Genomic DNA, 17,815 nt, shown 5'->3' on the forward strand with positions numbered 1-17,815 from the left:
ACTTTACTGCCCAAATTATTGATACTGCTTTATGTGCAGTAAAACGTATTCGCTGTGTTAAATGCTACAAAACATGGATTTATTATTGGATAGCGTGATAGAGTCAGGACCTCTACCAATAAAGCTTTGATAGCTGCTTGCCTGACATCACACGCCACCTCTATGATCCTATAAATATTAGAAATATTGGATAATACAAACTAGCCCCAAATGACAGCTTTAGAAGTACCAGGGAGGTCATTGGTGGGTTTTTACAAGGAATATGAAGTTTGTTTGTTTTCTCTGTACATCTCTTTACTCTTTAAATAGACGCTGTGTAAGCTTTAAAATAAACTCTTCATAGCAAAAGAAACAAAAGTTGAAGTAAAATGTAGAAAGAAAACAACAAAAGCTGGAATCCAAGACAAATACTTGTCAAAGTCAAAGCACCCATCTGTGCAGCACAGTGCTCTTTAACAAGGATAATGATCTGTTTGAGGCTGACAGACCGTGAGCTTGGCAGTATTTGGTGACAAACAACATTATTAGACAGATCAAAATGTTGGCGATGGCCCGACATGTAAAGTTTGGGGATCATGGGAAAGCCATCCAAACCTCACTGTGGAGCATCCAGACCATCAGACTCGAGTCCCTGTCTGAGTCCATCACAGGTATACGTGGGAAGCTAAAGTAATGTGATAACAGAGTTAAGCATAAAGCCTGGGACTGACTAAATATATCAAACTGTGTCAGAGTGAGGGTGGTCTCAGCATTAAAACAATATTCAGCAGCTTTACTGGTATTTTTGTCATTTCACGTTACATTTCGACTGCATCGTGTCTGCAGCTGTTGGTCTTCGGTAACCTGGTTACCACATTATCTGTTCCTCCAAGAGAAAAATGTGTTGACGCAAGCCTTGAGATTCTCCAGCATGTTCTCATTAAACTACAGCACAGCTGGGCTACTTCCTGTTTGACTCAGGATAGAGAACGTCTGTTTTGTGTGGCAGGCAGGAATTGGACCCAAACGCAAACTCACGGGGGATAAACTCAAAAAGCACAGCTCTATTGCTGGAAAAACAGCTCACAAGTTATAGAAAACTAAATATAACGCTCACCAGGAAACACAGGGAGACTCACACACAGTCATGAAGGAGACACGGACCTAAATGCACAGAGGGTTAACGAGGGCAGTGGGAGCACACGGGGAACACAGCTGACACAGATAATCGTAACGAGACAGGCAGGAGTGACACAACATGACGCATACTGACGAGAGACTGTCAAAGTAAAACAGGAAGTACACAGAGGTGCAGACAGGAGGAGAGAGAGCACGGACATAACGGGCTGGGGAAAACATTGAATGAAACACAAGGAGGGGAGACGAGGGCTCACAGATCCACAGAGGGGCACACAGGGGGTAAAAGTCACGAGGGGAAATCTAACAACCCAGGAACCTAAATGAAGAACAAAATACAAGAAAACTAAGAATGCTGGGCCAACATGGCCCAGGATCACGACACCCACTGCTGTGAAATATTGCACTTTTCCTTATATTTTCTTATCTATATATCTCTGCCTATTTACATCTTAGGATACAAGATATTAAGATAAATGGGGACACGGTGGGCCGGTGAATCTTCTAATTGAATATAACTGTATAATATTACTGAAATCACTATAATAGGTCCCTTATAAGCTATAGTATGTTGATCATTTAAAAGCTTTTGGTGATCTTTTATTTTTTCACAGTTTTTCTTTGTTTTTTTTACATGTTCTTTGAATCTTTTATGTAATAAATCTTTCATCTTCTAACTTTATCCCACTTTGCTCATCTGATTTTCAGCATGCGTTTTATATTCATTTTTATGGACCTTCTGTTTATTGTCATCTCACCCTCTTGACATTTTGGCAGTAACACTGACTTTGAGTTGTCGTAACTGTGACCTGCAGACAGGTTGAGGACATAGTGAAAGACAGACATTTGGAGAGGTGGGAGCAGAACGGTGTGCATAGAATAAAACGGCATTATAAAAAGCAGGAGCTTTCTTTGGCTTCTTCTCTCCTTCCCTGTGTGCGTCTGCATAACAGTGCAGGTGTGTGTGTGTTTATGTGTATGTCCAGTGTGTGTGCCACCCTGGGTTGAGTAGGTCAAATGCATTTGACGTGGAACACAATTCGTCTGATTCGCTGGTCAGAATCTGTAGCACTCAGTGCCCAGTGCACACATGCATGCCTGAACACCACGCTGCATTTATTCTATCCATCTATGTGGCACTTTGATAACATTAAAGGTCATGAATCCTCATAAACCTGGAATTAATCCATTAAAAATCTATATTTCTGGATGTCTGTCCCCTCTTGGACAGCTGACATCAAGCTAACTAGACAATAACAATAGCTGGTTATAAGCTAACATTTTGTTAGCTAATGTTAGCCTAAAAATGACACTTTCTCTCAGGTAAACAGCGTACATTCTCACTTTATATGAGAGTTTATTCGCTGAGTGCTTGAGGCTGTTAATGTTCAGTCCAATTTAAAGAAAGTTTCTCTAATTCTGGGTAACAGCTGCAAAAAACGCAGCGCTTACCTGCAGAGGAGCTCAGGATATCCTCAACAACTCACCTTATTATTACTGTCAACAGACAGAAGTGAGCTTCACTGACTCTTCAACATGTACCGGACTTCTTTCACACGGCTGATGTAAACAGGGACCTGACAGCCTGCACTACAGACGGTGGGCTGAGATGCTTGTCCTACAGTGACTAGTGATGGGTCGTTCGCGAACGAAATGGCTCTTAGAGCCGGCTCTTTGACGTGAACGACGCGAGCCGGCTCCTTATCGCGAGCCGTCACGTGGGGTTTTTGTTTTTTTTTTTTTCTCTCAGCCTCTCTCTCGCACTTTTTTTCCGCTTCACTCTGCACGCGAGCCTTGTGCTTTATGCTGGGCAGAGGGGGGAGGGGCGGTAGTTACACTCAGTAGCACAGGAACAGAGCCAGAGAGAGAGAAAGAGAGGCAGGGACAACAACATTAGAAAGGTATAGTAATCATCCACAACTATTTTCGGTTGCAGATGATAAAGGATTGAGAAAGTTTATTCATGCAGGTCCATATGACAGAGAATATGCATGTTCTTTTAGTTTTCATATTATAATTTATATTTAATTGTGTTGTGGTTTGCAGTGTTTTGTGTTCTTTTCACTTTAAATTTGTGAAAGGAAAAAGCTGAAAATTTAAATAGTTAAAACTTGAAATGTGAATAGTTGATTTTTGTATTATATGATTTATTTATTACATTTTATGTGGAGTGAATAAATAAAAGTATATTTACGGTGGCCCCTAGAGACAAAGCACATACAAACTTCAAATCACGTACGAACTCTGAAGCATGTACAAACTCCAAAACACGTAAAAACACGTACAAACTCCAAAACACGTAAAAACTCCAAAACACGTAAAAACACGTACAAACTCCGAAGCACGTAAAAACTCAGAAGCACATAAAAACTCAAAACACGTACAAAAGACAACAGAAGTGCTCCAGGATGCTGGGCGCAGTGTTGAGCCTTTGTTATCTTGTGGCTACACAAGCCAGCAAGTACCAACGACCGGATTTGGTGTGTGGTAATAACAGGTAAATGAACTTTTTTTTTTAATTATTTGAATATATATATGAGTGCCTGTGTATAAATACACAAACAATACACACATGCTTTCAATTGTGTAATTTAAGTGATCTAGTAGCTCTGCTTTGGAAGTTCAGTTCATGCTAGAAATGTGTTTTGGAGTTTGTACGTGTTTTGTCTCTAGGGGCCACCGCATATATTTATATATAAACATATATAAATAAAACCACTTGTTTTTACGTTAGTAATTCCTTTTGTGCATAATTTTATATTATTGTTAATAATAAATTAATTAAAGCAACAAAACAACCTGAAGAGCCGGTTCGGAGCCGAAAGAGCCGGCTCTTTTTAGTGAGCCGAACCGAAAGAGCCGGATCTCTAAAAAGAGCCGGAAATCCCATCACTAACAGTGACCACTGTAGATAGAATTATTGGTTAGGGGTTTGCACTGTACCTTTAAGAGGAAAAATGCAGTTAGAGATGCATTTTTACCATAACATGTGCTTTTCTTTGAGCTTTTCTATAAATATACCAAGTGATAGCAACATAAAGAAAAAGAATACCAAGGGCCAATGAGAGGAGCTCGTGAAGATGTGCAGGGTGAAGGCAACAGTGCTGCATGTGTTAGTCGGAGCAGAGTAAGGATTTGAGAAGGGGCCAAACTGTGATGGATGGGGTTAGTGCATTTTCAAAACTGCTGCTGTGCTCCCTGTCTATCAAAAGTGATGAAGGAGGGACGGGAAATATTAAATAAACTAAAGAAATATGAAGGTACAATTTAAATTAGGATCTTTGCTAAGCCAACACTGGTTCATCCTTTGTGTTGAGGAAAACGTTCTTCTGAAACGTCAGGCAATCAGTGCAATAAAGAGGTTTGATAGTAATTATTTCCCACTGTGGATAGCTTCATCATTTTACTGGTGTGTTCCACTGTGGGAGCAGAAATCAAACATCTTTTAGGATGTAAGTTTTTCTATTTTGTTACTTTGTGTGCTACATATGAAACATCTGATTATGAAATGATGGCCTTCGATAAACCTGTGGTGCTTCACTTATTTAACTGATCAGACGCCCTCTGAGTCCTGTGTGGAAACATTTTTGATTGACATCTTCTCCATTTTTATCTTCCAGTTCTTAAAATGAGACCTGCACACACTTGTGTGGGTTTAAAGTGTTTTTTCGAGTTAACTAGTATTTTTTTAAGAGTAATAAAAATGATAAGAACCAATACTTCAGAAAAACATGCTAAAATTAAAACATGATGCCAGATGTTTTTGTAATGTACCGTCAAGACGCTCACTGGGAACAACACAGCCAAGTACTCGTGTATGAAGTACTTTAGAGTACACAGAATTTCTGCTTTAACAAGACGTCCTCAAAGTAGTCCAATCCCAATGCCATCTATTAAGTAAAAGCAAAAGATTTCTCCTTTAAATGATGTGCCTTTGATTGCTCTCATTTCCAAATCAAATTTCAGTGGTAATGCTAATGACTGCCTAATTTCTGGTATGAAAGAAGAACGACACACTCGAGCGGTATTGATCAGAGTTGCAGTAAAAATCAACCAAATTTCTCCTCAGTGAGCACAACAAACTTAAATAAAGGTGAAAATCCTTGTTTTTGTTTTTTTGCTAATCTCACTGTTTCTCTGTGACCAGGCAGGACTTGAGGGAGTCTGGTCATCAACACAAATCTGACATTTTGTGAGTCTGAATGACAGCCTGTGTGTAATTTGTTACCACAAAGTACTTAATGCCGCTTTCACACGTGGTCAGGATGACTGAACTGAGATCTGCTACCTCCACATTAATGAAGTGTGATTTATAGGCCTTATCACTCAAACGATGACAATTATTGCTTCAGTTAGAGGTTCGAGACTCTGTCTGAACAGACGTATCGAGGATGGGGGAGGGCTGAACTGTGGAGCTTCTTATTATCAGCTCTGTAAGGTTAATCAAGGGGTTCAGATTATCCAATGTATTACAAATCTTCCCTTACTATGTTTTAATGAAAATCCATCAACAGATTATCTGCCCGTGTGGGCGTAACCGCTAAGCAAAGAATAAATGAAATCTGTTACACTTTGACCACAAACCCTTTGAAGTACAGTAGCACAGATTCCGATGGGCCCCTCAAGGCCTCGCAGCAGCTAACGATCTCAACAGCTGTCTTCTCTTCATGATGTAAGAGAAAACGTTTCTTGCACGAATCACATGATGCAACTTATGTGACTAATTTTGTCTGAAATTTCCAACAGAATTAATTAAAACTGTGCTAAAGGTAAAACTGTCTTGTTTTTACTGTATTCAGGACAAAAACAGAGCAGCACACGTGCCATATGTACACACTGACCTGTGGCGGTCTCTACTCTCACTTGGCCCTGTAACTTACACAATTACAGCAAATACGAGTCACGTTAATCCCGCTCAGTATTTAGGCCAAACCATTAGGCTCTGGCGGATTTGTTTCATGTTTCTGCAGATGGAGCACTCTAGCCCTCTTGACTGGTTTAGAGCTTTAGTTAAGCAGAATGGTTTTATGAAAGTGCTGAGAAGGAAAAGCACATCAGACAGAGTGACAGTGAGGATTGGAGACAGAAAAAGCTGGACTTTTTTTGACAAAAGTTTATCTCTCATAAACCACAAGTGCTCGGCTTGTTGTGTGGGCTCTTGACATTGAGGAAGTATGTTGCACTTCAAGGTATAAGTTAAATGGGAAAGTTTGCATCCTCCAAATCCTCTCTGAGATTTGACTCGCCGTGCTGCTCTGATGTTATTCTGGTAGGCTGTGAAGAGGGGAGCAACTAATCAGAAGTGTCATTAAGAAAGTTTGGCGAATTTAATTAGGTCTCATTTCTGGTGACAAGACTCTCATCAGTTGTCGAATAACTATTTACACTGAAGTAATTGATGCTTGATGGTGAAGGAGACAGGAAGCAGAGAAGCTGAGCTGCACTCAGGGCCACGTTTTCAAAACTTTGTGCACTAGCCTGTAGAGTTTGTGCTGAGCTGTTGCTAACCAGCTCACACATACATACAAGAATAGAGATGCTTTCGAACGAAAGTCATTAAATAAGTGTTGGATAGAAAGTCTGCTCTTTTAATAGCTGTGACTGCAAAAATAAACATGTCTTATGTGTTTGTGAATGTGTTGTCACGTAGCACCCCGTGTCCCAGTTTAGCCAGTGTTCAGAGTTCTGCAGACTTGGCCGACTCTCTGCTACGACTTCTCCATCTCCTCCAAAATATTTAAGATGTTTTCTTCCTCTTGCTTTTGAAAACAGGGAGAATTTCAAACAGTCGGATCATCCATTATTCAGCAGCTACCTGTCTGCTTTGGCTTCTCACTCTGGTCCTGTACGAGTTAAAAGGGATGGGACTTAAAAGTAAGAGGATGGGATACTGGAATGTCAGGCATGAAAACTGGTGTCTAACTTTGAGGGACCGAGGCAAGAGAGGAGAGTGAGACAGATCAGCTGAAGGACAGACTGACTACAAGTGTGACAGCAGTGTGAGGCGCTGGATGTTAGAAAGTGTCCCGAACTCGAAGATATTGAGGAGGCGCAGGGAGATGAATACTGCACACAATCAGCATAGATCTCCACCCAAAAATACACAAGCAATTGCTTTTATAATGTCAGGGTTTGACGCCCCTTCTCGCGTTTTCCAAGAACATTATTTGCATCTTTTACCGACAATGATCAGTTTTAAGAGATAAATGCAGACACAGAAGTTCCCCTCCCTAGCATCTTCGTCCAAATATGGCGATGAATCCAGGCCCTGAAGGTCCCCAGGGACTTGTCACCTGTTACTAAGCAAACTCAAACACAGGTTGCTGAATAGTTTCAGGCCTTTGCTCCTGTTTCTAGATGATATGTGCTATATGTGTTTTGTAAGCGGGTATGCAGTTTTAACCTTCTATAGCTCTAAGTCACTTACACAATAGATCGTCCAGACATGGCGCCGAATGAAGCTTATGACCTTTAATTAATTGACTGAGCTTCAACTCTTTAATAAGCACAAAATGCAATGTGTGTATACAATGATTATGGCTGCCCCTGTAATAAAAGGTTAATGTAAAGCCCACAGGTTTAATAACCATCTTAATGCAATGTTAATGCTGCAGGATATATTGTAGCTGTAAAATAATTTCTTTAATTCCACAAAAGGCTGGCCTGATCGGGGTCAGATGGTAAATGGCCTGTATTTGTATAGCGCTTTTACTAGTCCCCCAAAGCACTTTACACACCCAGTCATCCACACATTCACACACTGGTGGAGGCAGCTACAGTTGTAGCCACAGCTGCCCTGGGGCGCACTGACAGAAGCGAGGCTGCCATATCACGCCATCGGCCCTTCTGGCCAACACCAGTAGGCGGTAGGTGAAGTGTCTTGCCCAAGGACACAACGACGAGACTGTCCGAGCCGGGGCTCGAACCAGCAACCTTCCGGTTAGAAGGCGAACTCCCAACTCTTGAGCCACGATCGCCCCACCCCAGATGGAGTGATCGTGATCAGATCAGCCTGACATTGTCCCTGCCTGCACCAGGATGACCAACATGGGAATAAGAAAACAGGCAAGACCTGAGAAAAAGATTACAGCAACAAATAAAACGTGTAGCTAGTAGATAAATCTGCTTAATAATACCTATGCTACATTTCTGTCAGGTTTATATGGTTGTATCACTTAAGGCAAAGAAATTCCAATGAACTGCCAGATTGTTGACCTGTAATTATAACATCTGGCTGTTTAATCCTGCTTCGACTGATGTTTGGTCTGATTTTCAGACACTTGAGTATCTGTCTGTCTTTGGGTTCAGAACGCTTCTGCAGCTTACAGTAATGGAACAATGTGATGTTCACTGGGATAAAGTTTTCTTTCAGTTTTGTGTCTGTATAAAGAGTTGTGTCACGTTACATGCAGAACTTCTTTTACTTCGTGTGATTTTGGGCAGCTCTCTCTCATTTCCACATTGCAAATGTTTGCAGTCCTGTATGTCGGGTAAATCAAATATTCTGGTTGTGCCAAAGTGCACAAAGTACGAGGCAATGGGGACGGAGGGGAAATAAAGTACAGAGCAAATCAATTTTGCTGTTGATGAATTTTTACTAGTTGATTTTAAAAGTCATCTCAAAGTTCAATGTAGCCAACAGTTTGAATCAAAATGTGTCATAATACGCATAATACACAGTGCATTTAGCCTCCAACCAATCTTTCTCCTCGTCTCAATACATTAAAAAATCAGCCCTCAAAGGACTGCACAGTTAGCGGTCAGTAACTGAGTCATCGCTACAGCGTATCGAGTTTTGCGTGTGGGTTCACTGTTAGAAGAGGTCAAGAGAAATAAGTGTAGAGCAGCAAGAGATGATTTTTTTAACCTTGTGAAAACAAATTTGCTGCTTTCTTAAAAACGTCACACAATCCCCGTTTTTCTTCCTTATGTTCTGATGCACATAAATGTTTGAAGCTATCAATGATCAATAATCCATTTTCTTTTATACTATATATTACAAATATTTAAATGTAATACATTGTTTTATACTGTTCCCATTTGTTCTTTGTTACCTTGTGTTATGTGTTGGGTCTAAACTTAGACCCCGCTGACCCCGAGACTTACTCCCATGAATGACAAAAAAGAGCAAGGCAACAGCGGTCGATCGATTTACTTGCAAGAGAGGCCCATCACGAATGACCCCGACGACGGCCTCCTCTCGCTGCCTTTCATTGAAAAACGTTCACAAGAAACAATAGTTTACAATGGTTCACGCAAGTACCCTCGTAACCCCCCTTGGTTACAAAGACAAGGCGCTGTGTGTGTGTGTGTGTGTGTGTGTGTGTGTGTGTGTGTGTGTGTGTGACTTCCTGATCACAACAACATCCTGGTCATAAAAGGGGTAATCTCCCCCACAGGTTCAATTCCTGTATTGGTTCACCATAAACAACACAGTAAAGCCATAAAAAGGGCAGGAAGCTTATCAAGCATCAAACAAACCTTCACAAGGATGTGCTTGTGATAAAACACGACAGCCCCCCCAGAACCTCGAGAGGCTGGGGAGGGGACAACACAGAGAAACAATGTAGAGATGGTAAGCATAAAAATGACAACATTTACCAATTCGCTTTAACATTATGGCTTGTGTAGGGGTGGCCAGACCATAACATAATTGTGATCCCTCCTCGAGTCCAAGCAGCACACAGTTCATACAATTTGATAAGAATTCTGTACAATGAGATGATTTAACACAAAAGAAGGAGCGGGCTATAACTTCGGGGTGGACCTAATGCCAAAACAACAAACAAAAGGAGCCTATCTAAACTTACCTACAAAAAGAATTAAACCAAATGACAGAAACTTACCTCCCTAACTAACAAAAACATCAAGTACGTTGTCTCCAGGTAGGTAGCCAATCCGCAGGAACCGTCTCCTGGATCCACCTATGATGGAAAAGCACCTGCACGCTTAAATTTGCATACGAGAGACAAGATTACGACAGCAGTCGTAACACCTTGTCTTCACTTTCTTTGGATCTCGTAAAAACAAACAGGCATTACAGTCGAATGCTTAATAATGTAAATAATGCAACACAACCATATCGACTTGTAGACGTGGTCGGGACGACCAACTGCTGAAGTTCAAACTGAGCATAAAGGCCATGAAAGGTTTTTTGTGCCTTTGAGCATGGCATGGCTTTTGGTGCCAGACAGGCTAGTCTGGGATCTTCCCACACGACCACATCGTATCCAGCAAGAGAAAATGTAAGAACAGAATAGTCAGACTGGTTCAAGCTGATAGGAAGGCAACCGTAACGCAGCTATAAAAGCAGCTTGCATTTGACTAACCCCAACTGGACAATAGAAGACTGGAAGATGCTGATGAGGCTCGGCACTGTGACTTTCCGATGGGAGGATCGGGATTTGAGCAACATGAAAGCATGAATCCGTCCTTTTACCAGTGCTTCAGGCTGGTTCAGGTGTGGGGGGAAATCTTCTCGCTACACATTGGACCCTTTAGTACCAACTGTTTTAAATAGCACAGCCTACCCGAGTGTTGCTGTCAGTCCCTTTATGACCACATTGTACACATGTTCTGATGACGTGCTGTCACATACTGTCATGTTCAAGAAACCAGTTTGAAATGATGTGAGCTGAGTTCACTGCACACAAACAGTCTCCACAGTCACCAGATCTCAGTCCAATCGATAGTAAACATTTGGCATTGGTAGAGCAGTAAATTTGCATCTTGGCTGTAGAGTCAACAAATCTGAAGCAACTGTATAACACCATCATGTCAATATGGACCAAAACCTCTGAGAAATGTTGACCTTGTTGAATTTATGCCCCAATAAATGAAGGCAGTTCTCAAGGCAAACTCAGTACTAACAAGATGTACCTAATAAAGTGGCAGGTGAGTGCATATCTACCAGTGTTCTTTAGGAAACAGCCCCTAGCTACTGTAAATTCTCAAATGGTTGAAGAAATGTTTCTATATGCAGGTCGGTGTGAGTATGATAGTTAGTGTGTAGACTCACACACTGATGCCAAATGACAATTTAATTAAGATGGACAACATTTCTGTCCCAGTTTAACCTGCAAACCAATACAACAACCAACCTTTCTCATGTGGTGTGACTAAAAGCACCCACAGGAACACGGAGAGGAAGGAGTAAGGGTCTCAGAGGAAGGACGAATCAACAGGAAAGCACCTCTCATAGAAATGCTTGGAAATGTACTCCCCACTAGTCTAATTGTCTGAGTGTGTGCAGCTTAAATAAATATCTAAGTGGTGCGAAATGAGGGGATGGGAATCTCAGTAATAAGAAACTGAACCGGTGTCGTGCTCACAGTGAATGAAATCAACCACAGTGTAAGGTTAGCCCGTTACTCTGCTGATTTAAGGCTGAAGAAAAACTTTCAAGGATGCAAGCTGCCGGTTTTTCATTTTCATGTCACTCTGCTGAGCAAAACGGGCTGAGTCATGCAGTCTCCTCCATTTTCCTCTCTCTCTTGCTTGCGTCCTGGGATGTGAAGGGACTGATTACAGGCTAATCAGCTGTTTGGAATTTGGTTCTCATTTCTTGCAGCTGAGTAAAGTAAACGAGTGTTAAAAGAGAGAAACAGGATCAGGGGCAGGGAGAGGCTTTCATACTCTCAGTGTGGCAGCAAATAATTAAAACAATCCTAAAAGATGCCAAGAGGAGAAAGCAGAGAGTGTGAAGCAGGAGTAAATTGCTTTTCTTCCTGGTAATTACAGGTTTATGCTTTTCAACTGATGCAAAGAGCTGCTATTTTGCACCTTATTATGATAATAATATTTTCTTGCTCGATGCGTACGTTCGGCCGCATGTGTGCGCGTCACCGGTTTGGGCTGTGTTTTGCACTTTGCTCTGTTCCTGCTTAATAATGACAATGCAAACTGTTCATTCTTCGAGTTTCAGGCCACCATCTCTCTGCGCACACTCTGCTGTTGCTGTTAAATCGACACAGTGGGTCTTTGTTCAGTATACTCTGTGGAGCGTCTGCAGTTGTTCAGTGGAACTGGCACAGAGCCTCCTCGAGACTTCACCTGGCTCACAGCAGACGGCAGTGAGCGGGCTGGAAAAAAAGCTTTGATGCTTTTCTGGTTCTGCAAAGGGAAAGTCAGAGGTAGGCTGAGTATTCATATTCAGTCACATACTTGCTGGGTCTGATTTAAGCCAGGATTCAGTGTTCCTGGATCTGCAGCCGCACCGGGAAAAGGCAGAGCAAAAAAGCATGTAATGAAAGACGAAGAGTGGCTCCGTTTACTTCAACAATGAGATCTGTTTTGTTCTTTGTCCATCTGTGCTGAACTGCTTTCATCAAGTTGTTGTCCCATCGAACACGTTTAATTTATCAGTGGTGATCAGCAGAGATGGGCAGTAACGCGTTACTGTAATCCGATTACTTTTTTCAAGTAACAAGTAAAGTAAGGGATTACTATTGCAAAAACGGTAATTAGATTACCGTTACTTTCCTGTAGGAACACTGCGTTACTGCGTTACTAAAACTGTGATTTTTTTTTGCGAGAATGTCTCACGACAGTGACGTAAGCGAGTGCGACGTTCGTGGCAACAGCTGTGTGCAGATCAACAATGGATCATATATCGAGTGCAGAGAGAGTGTGAGCATGCAGCGTTTAAAGCGTGGAAGTACTGACCTTACTTTGAGTTTGATTCCATAAAAAGTGACAAAAACATTAGTGTCCGCTGTGCGTGGGAAGAAAACTTCTTTTTACAGCGAAAAAACCCCTAAACTTCCAACAAGCACCGAGTAGCTACGACGTGATGGGAAACTCACAGAGAAACTCGCGGATTCTTCCACTGACCGCGGCACACCTGCACCAGGGTAAACCTCCGCCTACCCCACTCCTGCTTTACAGGTGAAAATAGAGCAACAGGACCGCTGAGTCTTTGACTTTATTTATTTTCTGCTGTGTTTTACTTGCATCTATTTGAAAGACTGAGTGTAAACACAAAAATATTTTATTTTATGTGCTGGAATGTGCAGAAAATAGGTTTAAATGTTAAACTAATTTCTTCCAGTCAGAGAATGTTGCAGATAATTAAATTTTTGCTTGATGCATAAAGTTAAAAGATTAAAACTAATAAAACAAGTTTTAAAAAGAGACTTTTCCATTTGATTACATTTTGTATGATGGATTATGTAGAAAAAGTAGAATTGGGCTGAAAGATCTATCACTTTATCACCTCTTCAGGTTGTAAGTCGTGTTTTTAAAAAGTAACTAAGTAATTAATTACTTTTGAAAATAAGTAATCAGTAAAGTAATGGGATTACTTTTTGGGGAAGTAATCAGTAATTAGTTACTGATTACTTTTTTCAAGTAACTTGACCAACACTGGTGATCAGTAGCTTTTGCTAGTGTAAAAGTAAAAATAATATCCACAACAGTAAATGGGTGATACTCACAGATGTTCCACGATGCAGTAGCTTTCTATGTTTTCACTCGAGACGGTTTCTCACGACTGCCAATGAAACTTCTCACCACATCCTAAAAAGAAACACCTTCTCACCTTTTACACCAAGTTGCTTTGCTCACACACGCAAAGACAAAGCTGAATCTGTTTGATTGATGCGACACACGCCAGCTTTTCTCTGGTCCTGCCACATTCATTTCCTCTGCATGGACCCGCTGCACTGTGCTGATACAGAGCAGAAATATGAACAGGTGTGACATGGGTAATTTGTTCACATGGCCTAGAGCAGTAGTTGGCCAAAACTGGGCAGCTCAGCTCAGTTTAGAGTTGAAATAGCTCGCAGCGACTGACCGAGGTCTCTGTAGGCGACCCCAAAGAAATCACTCATGTTTTGAGAACCATGGCTCCAAAGCCAAATTCCCTCTCTCGCTCTCTCGCTCCGTCCTTGTGTCTCAAAGAAATGTTAAAAGGAAATTTAATATATCTCATTAAAAGTAATGCAAATGTTTGTTGAACTCTGGTTTCACTTACAATAAATCAGGTCAGTTCAACACTCGATGTGTAATGCTTTGTGACTAAATGGCCTGTACCCACATTTTTAAAGTAACCTGAGAAATCAAATGAAAGCAGGACAAACCTTCACCCAACTGTCCTCACAGCTTCAAGCAGCTTCAAGCAGCTCTTCAGCACAGTGTTCAAACTGGATTTATGCTTTACACAAAGGGATTTAGGTGAGTCCCACCATAAATACCTGTTGTGCTGATCCATCGTCCAGGCGTTATATCCACTACCACAGCACTAAGTGAGCGTATTCTACAAGATTAGGTGTTATTTAGTTACTAAACTGCAATGCATATAAAAGTGATATTCAGACTATAATCATAATGCAGAAAAGGGCTATTAGATTAATAAATCATGAGGGGTATAGGGCTCACACAAATGCACTCTCTATTAAGACACAAGCCAGGATCTGGTGAAGTTTAAAACAGTGCAAATAATATATAAGGCGAGGCAAAACAACTGCATGGAATGATGTTATGAAATGTTGGTGAATGTATATGTTTGAAATAAAAATGAACTGAACTGAAAACTACACACGAACTTTTTTTCCCATCAGAATGTTAGAAATTCAGTATTCACATAAATCGGCCTCTACATACAACAAAGCTTGTAGGAGGAATGCAAATTTCTAGTGGTTTTACAGATAAAGCAACTGTGACAGAGCTCTGGAGTCCATGCATATACTTCAGGCCAAGGCAGAGTATATCCATGCATAATGCAGAGTCTGGTTTTCACAGATTTGTTTTATTGTTTTGCTCTGTTTTTGTCCCAAATGGTCAGAAAGTCTGCAGATGTCATACACAGTGATGTCTGTATAAACTTTGCTTAAATGCCTCACCAGCACAGAAGGTTAATCCGTGTTAGTGCCGTCTCTGAAGATTTGAAGGTCCAACAACAGGGTAGTGTCAGAAGCCCAACAGGTTGGGGCCAGACTGGTGGTGCTGGGTCACAGTTCTTACCTGAATTGGAATTTATTGAGATCTTTGGTTATAGCCATAGTTGTCTGACTCGTCCCAGATCACCATTGCAGAAGCAACAGAGCCAGCGATCCAGAAGGGCGAGAATTTGTTTTCCTGATGCACTTACACACAGTTTCGGTCTCACGTGTCCCCGTCTTATCGCCATCCTTGATCCCTCTTCTTATCTCACCTTCCCTTTTTCTTTCCTTCTCCTCTCGCTTTGCAAAACCGCAGATTTGGATGAAGCGTACAGTTGCCGTAGCCAAACGCAAGCCGGAACAACCTCTAGTTCTACTGCTTCCCTTGATTGATGTTCTCATATCTGTCGCTCGCACACACACTCAGCGGCTCTCAGATAGAAACAGACTATTAGCATTGGCTCTGTGCCGTCTCCATTCTCACAGTAAGTTAGACTCAAATCAGAAGAAGATCTCGTTGGCAGAGGAGAAAGAAGAAAATGATAGAGAGACAGATAAAGACAGTGAGCTAAAGTTAGTGCCAGCTCAGAGTCCAGACAGGAAGAAGAAGATGGAAACAAACGAATGAGACAAGTGCATAATAGTGTTTACTGTGAAATGCTGTCATTGCCAGCCGAGTGTATTACTATACATCCATCTAAGTTGCGGTGCACAAAACTGAAACTGTGCTCGTGTGTTGTGCATGAGAAATTAAAATTGGCTGTGATGGTTGCAAACGCTGAAGTCAGAGTCGTAACAGAGTATCGCAGGAGTGCAAAATGGTCAGTTTATCGAGCGACCCAGTAAAGCAGAGGTGCGTGACCCTCTCCTCTCCACGTGCACACATCCTGCAAGAGTTTAAATATTTAAATTGGATGCATTTCCCTTTTCCTCACATAGCCTTATCATTATACTTTAAAGACCCATGAGATCACCTGGGAACCATATATTGTGTTATTTGACTCTGATCTGTGTCTCATTATGCATCGCTATCTTCTTCTTACTGTTGGGCATTTTCATCAGGAAAACAGTATTTTAGCTTCCAGCCTTTCCGCCGCCCCTACCTCGATTCATTATGTGTCTTTGAACAGCTCAGACCTCTGAATATGAATGACGCCTGCATCGCTCTGATACAGGTGAGTAGTTTATTTGATTATTCAAGGAAGTAAACAAATTACCATGTAAGGATGAAAAAAGATGACTGAATAAACACTGGCATGAGCATATTAGCATGTTGTTTTCATCACCTGCTCAAAGACAGTCCATAGATTATCTGAACACAGAAGAATATGCAACGACTTTAACCCTTACAACCAGTGTGAGGCAAATTTGACCCGATTGGATCTGACTGCAGGAACATTTCACTAAAGTTCATCCATTTAGTCTAAAATGTGGTGAGTTTTCACAACAATTGTATAGAGAAAAAATACTATGAGGGAGCGTGCTTTTTCCTTTCGTGCCCCATTTTTGTGGAACAACCTCCCTGAAGATATTAGGCAGGCATGCTGTGTGGAGGGTTTTAAAGCTAAGTTAAAGCTCCACTTGTTCCTGATCCTATGTGTCGTAATTCCATGCCAGTTTTTACTGGTTCTATCAGTTTTTAAATTGTCTTGTTTTTTTCTGTATTGCTTTATTTATTTATTTTTATCTTCAAATAGCTCCTCAGCATATTATTATTATTATTGTTGTTGTTGTTGTTGTTGCTTTTGTTAATTTAGTGGCTAGCATTGTCACCTGACAGTTGAAAGACTTCTGGTGGATTATACAATTATAAAATCACCTGAGATGCCAGTGTGGGAAATACAGACACACATGTTTCCATCCATCCTCTTTCCGGATCGCTGGAGCCTATCTTAGGCTTGTCTTAGGGCAAGAGGCAGGTACACCCTGGACAGGGCTAACACATAGACACAAACCATTCGCACATTGTGCAAAGACTTGTGCAGGAAGCAAACGTGGGAGTACATGCAGCCTGATGGTGGAATTGAACTCAGGACCTTCTTGCAGTGAGGCAACAGTGCTACCACCGTGATGCTCCTGTTTCCTGCCGTCACTTTAAGTACATATACTAATTTGCAGTAATCAAGTTTTAGGCTCCAAGTGTTAATTAATATGGAGATTCTCATTATAATTATGAATGATCATTCTGAGGATGATACAGAACTAAAGGCAGCGTTTCATGGCTGTAATAATGTTTGTATAATGAATCCCAGCAGCTTCGGATGCTCCTGGCAGTTTCACTCTCAAAATCTAAATTTGTGAAAGCAGATGTTTTCTGCAGAAACATGTTTTACCTCAAATATCAACTTCCCTATTTTGTGAAACACTGATTAATGAATAATTATCCTTTTTTTTTTATGTCAGATAGTTTTAATCCTGAATTGATCAGTACTTCAAAATTTGTTGAGATGTATTATGAAGGAATTGTTGAACCATACTGTGAGGGTGTAGAATATGAAGAGTATGTAAGGGTTAAACTAAAAAGACGTCAATGGATTAAAAGCAGGAAGGGCTGAAACTTCAATGCCAGGAATACGAAGCTAATCTAGTAAATGGGAAGTGTTCTGCTAGAGAGCGATTGGCTGTTTAAATGCAGGCGATGAAGAAAAAAGGCAGAAAACTGAAGTAAAATGAAATGCTTTCTATGTATGAAAGCAATGTGTTTTTTTTTTCAAATAAAACAGTCATAAGAACAGAAATTATAAGAATATCCTAAATGACAGTGGTGCACATTCTACAAAGGGAGGAGAGAGCCTAGATATTCATTACGTCGCTGTAAA

The 17,815-nt window shown here is 41.0% G+C and overlaps 1 protein-coding gene across 1 annotated transcript in view; it reads left to right on the forward strand.

The window, feature by feature from the left end:
- Positions 1-17,815, forward strand: part of cdh13 (cadherin 13, H-cadherin (heart)) — a 409,102-nt gene that overhangs the window by 341,361 nt on the left and 49,926 nt on the right. The window lies entirely within an intron of this gene.

The sequence above is a fragment of the Mchenga conophoros genome, linkage group LG7 (assembly GCF_057382185.1).
Source record: "Mchenga conophoros isolate Kocher_MC1m ecotype Shallow Benthic linkage group LG7, M_conophoros_male_GT1.1, whole genome shotgun sequence".
Lineage (NCBI taxonomy): Eukaryota > Metazoa > Chordata > Actinopteri > Cichliformes > Cichlidae > Mchenga > Mchenga conophoros.